The sequence below is a fragment of the Psammomys obesus genome, unplaced genomic scaffold, assembly GCF_907164565.1.
Source record: "Psammomys obesus unplaced genomic scaffold, mPsaObe1.curated_primary_1811, whole genome shotgun sequence".
NCBI classification, from domain to species: Eukaryota; Metazoa; Chordata; class Mammalia; order Rodentia; family Muridae; genus Psammomys; species Psammomys obesus.
Genome location: NW_026596101.1, coordinates 10,822,443 through 10,830,100, shown reverse-complemented (window position 1 = coordinate 10,830,100; position 7,658 = coordinate 10,822,443).

Genomic DNA, 7,658 nt, shown 5'->3' with positions numbered 1-7,658 from the left:
GTAACCCTAACCAAGCAAGTCAAAGACTTGTATGAAAAAAATTTCAAGTCTCTGAAGAAAGAATTAGAGGAAGATATGAGAAGATGGAAAGATCTCCCATGCTCATGGCTTGGCAGGATTAACATAGTAAAAATGGCCATCTTACCAAAAGCAATCTACAGATTTAATGCAATTCCCATCAAATTGCCAACACAATTCTTTACAGACCTGGAAAGAAAAATTCTCAACTTCGTATGGAATAACAAGAAACCGAGAATTGCTAAAAGAATCCTCTACAATAAAAGTTCTTCTGGAGGTATCTCCATCCCTGATCTCAAGCTGTACTATAGAGCAACAGTTATAAAAACTGCATGGTACTGGCATAGAAACAGAATGGTGGATCAATGGAATCGAACAGAAGACCCAGAAATAAACCCACACACTTACGGACACCTGATTTTTGACAAAGATGCCAAAACCATACAATGGAAAAAAGATAGCATCTTCAACAAATGGTGCTGGTCCAACTGGATGTCTACATGTAGAAAAATGAAAATTGATCCATACTTATCACCCTGCACAAAACTGAAGTCCAAGTGGATCAAAGACCTCAACATAAAACCAGACACATTAAATCGGCTAGAAAAAAAAGTGGGGAATACCCTAGAACTCATTGGTACAGGAGAAAACTTCCTGAACAGAACACCAACAGCACAGGCTCTAAGAGCAACAATCAATAAATGGGACCTCATGAAATTGAAAAGCTTCTGTAAAGCAAAGGACACCGTCATCAAAACAAAGCGACTGCCTACAGATTGGGAAAGAATCATCACCAACCCTCTATCTGACAGAGGACTCATATCCAATATATATAAAGAACTAAACAAGCTGAAAAGCAACAAACCAAGTAATCCACTTAAAAAATGGGGAACAGAGCTAAAGAGAGAATTCTCTGCAGAGGAATATCGAATGGCAGAGAAGCACTTAAAGAAATGCTCAACCTCATTAGCCATTAGGGAAATGCAAATCAAAACAACCCTGAGATTTCACCTTACACCCATCAGAATGGCCAAGATGAAAATCTCAAGGGACAACACATGCTGGAGAGGTTGTGGAGAAAGGGGAACCCTTCTCCACTGCTGGTGGGAATGTAAACTGGTACAACCACTCTGGAAATCAATCTGGCGCTTTCTCAGACAACTAGGAATAGCGCTTCCTCAAGATCCAGCCATACCACTCCTAGGCATATACCCAAAAGAGGCGCAAGTACACAAAAAGGACATTTGCTCAACCATGTTTGTAGCAGCTTTATTTGTAATAGCCAGAAGCTGGAAACAACCCAGATGCCCCTCAACTGAAGAATGGATGCAGAAACTGTGGTACATCTATACAATGGAGTATTACTCAGCAATGAAAAATAAGGAAATCATGAAATTTGCAGGTAAATGGTGGGACCTGGAAAGGATCATCCTGAGTGAGTTGACCCAGAAGCAAAAAGACACTCACGGTATATACTCACTCATATAAACATACAATATAGAATAAACCCACTAAAAGCTGTACATCTAAACAAACTAAGCAAAAGAGAGGACCCTAACTAAAATGTTCAATCCCCATCCTGAAAGGCAAAGAGGATGGACATCAGAAGAAAACGAAAATAGGAAACAACCTCGGAACCCGCTACAGAGGGCCTCTGAAAGCCAGAAGAAAACAGGAAACAACCTTGAAACCTGCCACAGAGGGCCTCTGAAAGCTTCTGCAGTATAGACTGTCAAAGCAGATGCTGAGCCTGATGGCCAACTGATGGGCAGAGTGAATGGAATTTTATGTAAGAAGTGGGAAATAGTAAGAGCTGGAGGGAACGGGAACTCCACAAGCAGAGCAACAGAACAAGATAATTTGAACACAGGGAACTTCCCAGAGACTCATACTCCAACCAAGGACTATTTGTGGAGATGACCTGGAACCCCTGCACAGGTGTAGCCCATGGCAGTTCAGTGTCCAAGTGGGTTACATAGTAATGGGAAGAGGGACTGCCTGTGACATAATCTGATTGGCCTACTCGTTGATCACTTCCCCCTGAGGGGGGAGCAGCCTTACCAGGCCACAGTAGAGGACAATGCAGCCACTTTTGATGAGAACTGATAGACTAAGATCAGAAAGAAGGAGAGGAGGACCTCCCCTATCAGTGGACTTGGGGAGTGGCATGCATGCAGAAAGGGGAGGGAGGGTGGGATCGGCAGAGTAGGAGGGAGGGGCTTATGGGGGGATACAAAATGAATAAAGTGTAATTAATAAAAAAAAATTAAAATAAAAAAAAATTTTTCAAAAAAAAAAAATCCCCTACTAGGGTAGGGAATTCTTCCTACATTCTCGTTTGAGAAAGCGTCATTCTTCAGCGTAATCTGCAAGGCTGGTTTGGACTTCATCACTGAACACATCAGCTCCATTCACTGTCACATGTACTCTAGAAACTATTGATGAACAGCCATGTTCTCTTCCACACCCACGTGTAGAAGCTTTCTGTTCTCTCTGGAAGTTCTTTCTCCAGTTAACAGTGTAGACTCTGTTAGTTATTATGACCTCTGGAAAACTCATTGGCCTTTCAAAAATGAACTGCCCAAAACAAACCATGGGGTTAGCAGGAACATCTACCACTTTGCTGAATGGCACAAACTCTGAAAACAAGGACTAAGTTGGCCTCACTTACAGTTGTAACCTTTCTGGGTGTTCTGGTTCTATAGAAGAAATGCTAACATTCAGCCGCAGACCACCATATATTAAGTACAAAACTTTGGACAAGTTACTTGCCATGCTAAACTTTAATCTCCTCCTCTGCAAAATGGGGGAAAAATAATATTATTTTCTTCCAGAACTTAACCGAGGATTAAATAAGACTCTGGGATGTATTGTGCTTTATCAACACATAACTGCCACAGCTTTAGATTAAGGATGTGAATTACATTTCTCATCAACATCGCTTTCCTTTATGTTTAACTGTAATTATAAACTCATGCTAATTGAATACAGGACTGGGATTTTTTGTGACATTTCCATGTGTGCAGATATCATGTTGTGAAGAAATACGTCATACCTCTTGTTACCCCAAACCCCTTACTGTTCCTTAGTACACTCATACCTCCGTTCAGGTTGTGTTTGTGTACTTGTTCCCACTGTTGCCAACTTTTACATATGGAAGGAAACGTCGTCTTTATCTTTCTGGGCCTGGCCCATTTGCATAAAATAATGATGTTGAGTTTCCATCTACTTACCATTGGGTAACAGTCCATTGTGCATGCACATGTTTCCTCTCCCTAGTCATCAGACACCTAACCTGATTCCACAGCTTGGCTTTTTTATTTTTATTTATTTATTTATTTCAGTTTTCCACTTTCTCGGGAACTTTTTAAAACATTTTTATTAATTACACTTTATTCACTTTTTATCACCCCCATAAACCCCTCCCTCATTCCCTTCTAATCCCACCTTCCCTCCCCCTTCTTCACTCATGCCCTTCCCCAACTCCACTGATAGAGGAGGTCCCCCTCTCCTTCCTTCTGATCTTAGTCTATCAGATCTCATCAGGAATGGCTGCATTGTCATCTTCTGTGGCCTGGTAAGGCTGCTCCTCCCTTAGGGGGAGGTGATCAAAGAGCAGGCCAATCAGTTTATGTCAGAGGCAGTCCCTCTTCCCATTACTATGTAACCCACTTGGACACTGAACTGCCATGGGCTACATCAGTGCAGGGGTTCTAGGTTATCTCCATGCCTGGTACTTGGTTGGAGTATGAGTCTCTGGAAAGACCCCTGTGCTCAAATTTTCTGGTTCTGTGCTCTCCTTGTGGGGTTCCTGTCCTCTCCAGAACTTACTATTTCCCACTTCTTTCATAAGATTCCATGCACTCTGTCCAACAGTTGGCCATAAGTCTCAGCATCTGCTTTGATATTCTGCAGGGCAGAGCCTTTCAGAGGTCCTCTGTGGCAGGTTCCTAACTTGTTTCCTGTTTTCTGTTTCTTCTGATGTCCATCTTCTTTGCCTTCAGGATGGAGATGGAGCACTATAGCCAGAGTCCTCCCTCTTGATTAGTTCTTTAGATGTACAGATTTTAGTAGGTTTATCCTATATTACATGTCTATATGAGTGAGTATACACCATGTGTGTCTTTCTGCTTCTGGGACAGCTCACCCAGGATGATCCTTTCCAGTTCCCACCATTTACCTGCAAATTTCATGATTTCCTTGTTTTTCATTGCTGAGTAATATTCCTTTGTGTAGATGTACCACAATTTCTGTATTCATTCTTCAGTTGAGGGTCATCTGAGTTGTTTCCAGCTTCTACAAACATGGTTGAGCAAATGAGTTGTTGTTGTTTTGAGGGAAGAATTTGGTGATTAGTGACACAGCCAGGACATGGAAGTCTTGAGAATATCACCTCACACATAACAAGCAATCTGTATGTTTTTGTGCCCGAAAAGCGCATTTTAAAAATATATTTGGTACTCAATAACTTTCCAGTGGTGTTGATGAAACAAACACTTTGGAAATTCAACCAGCCTTTTAAACTTTTACTTATTGTTTATTATAATTCATTAACTTTATATTCTGGCTGTGGCCCCTCCCTAGTCTCCTCACAATCCCTTCTCCTCCCATGCCCCTCCCCTAGTTTCCATAGTTCCCCTCCCCTTCTATCTGACCCTAGCCTATCAGGTCTCATCAGGACTGGCTGCATTTTCTCCCTCTGTGGACTGGCAAGGCTGCAGCCCCAAGGGAGAGATGATCACAGAGCCTCTCACCCACACCCCCACTGTGGGCAAGATAGGGTTCCCTGGGACAGCATTCTCAACAATGAAGCCCTCGTTCTGTGGGTCTCCCAGTGGAGTCCAGTCAAACAATTCCTGAAAACAATTCCTGGAGCCAATATGGTGCAGCCCAGACAGATCTGAGTGCTTGGAGCACAATACCAAGACAGGCCTGTGGGCCACTTAGCCATTCTGGGCACCTGCACACACACTGTGCCCGCAGCCTCACCTGTACCACAAACTGCACTTGCACCCCTCCCTCACACTGACCAGCCTTTTCCTATATGTTTTCTCAGGATTCTTTTATTTTTATTTCTTTAAAAAGGCATTATTTCAAGACTGAAGTACTAATTAGAAGTCCTTTACTTATGCTTATAAGGTATATAAAGGCTTTAAGTCACACAAAATCTTTAGTATTTACATCTCAGAATTCAAAAGGAGATGCCAATCCAAACATCCACGTTGAGGTCAACACCATCTGCCTAGTTAAACTGGAGAAGTAAACTTTCTCCAGACATAGTTCACCAGGTAGCTGACTCCATTAGTTACTACCCTGACTAACAAGCCTTTTCCCACATGTTGCATGCATGGCTTATTCCTCTTTTGCGTGTCATCACAGCTAGCAGCACCCTCTGGACTCATGACGCTTTTTCCCTGACAATGCTCTAGCCTACCAGTGACTTACAGGATTCCTATTTCCAAGGTCACAAAATTTGATTAAATTCTGTGCTTTCTTTCTAAAGACTTTTAGCAACTCTTAGCGATATAGGTAAGTAGTCTGAATAGTTTCAAGAGTAATTCTAGAATAAACCCAGCTGCCTACTTCAACATCATTTTTCTCTTTATATTTTCCATGTTCACAATGATCTGATGCTGAGAATTGTACTTCACTGTGTCACCTGCTCTAAGGACCCCCCTAGCTCTGTATTCTTTGAGGATGTTAATATTGGCTACAATCAACATAAGGTATACTTCTAGAAAAAAAGTCTTGTTTTCTAGAGAGTCCTGGCTACTGTTTTGTCAGATTTCTAGATTAAAAGTGTTTGAATGCTAACCTTGGCCTTTGAATTGCCATACCCAGGAAGAGTGATCTCATATGAAATACTACACACAAAAGATTAACCTGAAAACATGTGTATAGGCCACTTCTTTGGTTGCTAACTTATTTAGGATAGTCCAGCCCACTGCAGGTAGTACTGTTTCAAGGCAGGCAGAACAGGGCTATATAAAAAAAATTGAACTCCCATCCTGGCTTCTCCTGAGGATGGCCTGTAACATATAAACTGAAAACCCCTCTCCTCTCCAGGTTACCTTTGGTGAGAGTTGTCTATTTCAAGCAACAGGGAAGCTAACTAGAACAATATACAAAGACAAATTCTCAAAGGGACTATGAGAACCTGAAAGTCTGAGAGGGTGAAAAGAAACTTGAATCTGCTCCTAAAAATGTACTAGAAGCGCTTTCTTCAAGCAGTACAGAAATGTTAGCTTTGTGAGATTGCTTTAATTAGACTTGAGTGTTACGAGTTTTCTACCTTTAAAATGTAGATGTCTTGGCCTTCATTTCCTATATTAGGTTCATTTCATTTATGTGAAGGGAAGCTGGTGGCTAGATGACAAGTTCAATATCCATTGTATACTACATGAGTAGAGTTGGCCAAAAGACTCATGCAATGACAACCATCACAGGTCAAAATAGCATACTATTTAACCTTGCAAGCGAGTGTTATGCTGGGTGCTAGGAAATTTTACTGCTGCCATCCAGCTTCACAGAAATAAATTGTGACTGGCAATGTGTTTCTAATGAACATATGTGTAAGTATAAGATTTGGGTTTCTATCCCAGAGCTTCATTTTATGATGGTGATATTTGTTTTTCAAATTCAGCCTTGGTTTCATATTGATTTTATTGTTTGGCCTTTCAAGATTTGTTGAAATATATATTTGATAGAGCTGTAATTTTTTTTTTCTATAATTCTCAGGAGCTCAGAGAAAGACCTCAGCTTTTCAGTAGGAAATAACAAGTTCGTTATTTCCTTGCCCACTGAAACCTCATGGGTAACAGAAAACATTCTTTGTGATACGCTATTTTGGAATGACAAGGGGTAGCATGTGACAGAATTGAACAAGCACTAACTCTCATCTCTTACCATCATCCACCCAAGTTAATGGAGTGATTATAGGTGGGGAGCACTAAAATGCCAATGACTCTGTTTGACTCTTAGTTTATTTGTACATCGTTTTGGTTCTTGTTTTTCCTAGTTATGGAACTGAGGTTCATAGGGATAACCAAAGAGCCAAGCCATTAGTCACAGCTTCAAATTTTATGCATTTTTTCTCCCAGCTACTCTCCAGAGCTGTTTTTACTCTGATTTTGCTTTCTTGCTAGTGGGAAGAGGAGGGTATGTTTGAGACAGTATTTGTCACATGTAGCCCAGACTGCATTCAGGTTTTGGACCTTGAACAACTGCCCTTCCTGCTTTCCCTCCTGAGTACTGGGATCATGGCTTTGCATACCCAGCTCCTAGAGTTATTTTCTCCAGTCCTTTTAGCAAAGAGTAGATTGCTCCATCATGTTACTTTTTGTCCAACACATTAAAAGTGAGCAGCTCATTTTATTGTTTCAACTATTTCATTTTACCAAATGAGTCTGCACTTAGTGCCATTGAAACTAAACCAGGGAGTACCTACAGTATTTTGTTTACAGCTTCCCCTCAGCTGGCTATCATTTGAATTTCAACACTAAATTCACTTTCATTCTTTTGCTTGTCAGTAGAGGGCACAAGAAAGACACTGTCGAATACCAGGTTTTCACTTCCTGGTTTTCATTTAGACATTTATTATTATTATTATTATTATTATTATTATTATTATTATTATTATT